Source organism: Equus asinus, chromosome 4 (assembly GCF_041296235.1).
Source record: "Equus asinus isolate D_3611 breed Donkey chromosome 4, EquAss-T2T_v2, whole genome shotgun sequence".
NCBI classification, from domain to species: Eukaryota; Metazoa; Chordata; class Mammalia; order Perissodactyla; family Equidae; genus Equus; species Equus asinus.
The window spans coordinates 20969384-20970428 of NC_091793.1; the positions used below are offsets into that span (position 1 = coordinate 20969384).

A 1045-nucleotide genomic window follows, 5' to 3' on the forward strand; every position below is an offset into this window, starting at 1 on the left:
CTCAAATCAATTGTAGTTAGATTTCTGTCATTTACAACCAAAAAAGCTCTTACCAATTGTCTTCGCTCGGGCTACTATAACAAAATACCATAGACTTGGGTGGCTTGAACAATACACATTTATTTCTCACAGTTCTGGAAGCTGGCAAGTCCAAGATTAAAGCGCTGGCTGATTCAGTTTCTGGTGGGAGCTCTTCCTGGCTTGCAGACGGCTGCCTTCTCACTGTGTCCTCACGCAGCCTTTCCTCAGTGAGTGCAGGTGGAGAGAGAGAGAAGCAAGCTCTTTGGTGTCTCTTTTTCCAGCCAGTTAGTTTGTGTTTTATTAAGTTCACAATGCTTAGGCCTTGACCATGTTTTCCTACAGTGGGTACAGCTGCTCCTTCAGCTGCTGCGTCTTGGTCTTCAGGTTCTCTTTGTACTTAGTGAGACAGCGGCATGTGGCACGTGTTTTCTTGGGCCGCAGATCCAGGGGCTTGCACCTCTTGCCCTTGTAGAATTTCCTGAGGTTCTCTTTCTGCATCTGTTTAATGACAGTGAGAACACAGGTGATGGATTTGCGAGCATCTCTACACTTGGAGAGCTTGGATACCACACCACCAGTCACTTTGGTGACATGCATCTGGGACAGCTCCACCTTCAGTTCATCCAGCTGTTTCAGCAGGTCTTCCTTCTTGCTGTGAAGGCCTCGAGGCTTAGTCTTGGCCATGGCACCACGAGCTGCCGCCACTGCCACCTGCTCGGAGCAGGGTATCTCTTCTTATAAGGCCACTAAGCTCATCATGAAGACTCTTGATTTCTTGATTCTTTATGGAAGAACCCAATAGGGCTGTCAGTGCAGCTTCCACAGAGCTCTGTGGAGCTGTGTGCTTCCGGTCAAGTCTAGAGGGAGATGAGAGAGGGTCTACCAGCAGCTCCGTACAAAGAAGAATAAAGACTCTCCTTCCAGAAGCCCTGGCTAATGACTTCTTACATCCCATTGGTTGCTCTCACATCCCTGAATGAACCACTGTGGCCAAGGAGATTGGATATGTTGACTGGTTAAAGCC

General features: G+C 48.3%; 1 pseudogene; it reads right to left on the bottom strand.

Moving 5' to 3' along the window:
* Positions 1-214: 214 nt before the first annotated feature.
* Positions 215-833, bottom strand: LOC106842430 (large ribosomal subunit protein uL29 pseudogene; annotated as a pseudogene).
* Positions 834-1045: the final 212 nt, after the last annotated feature.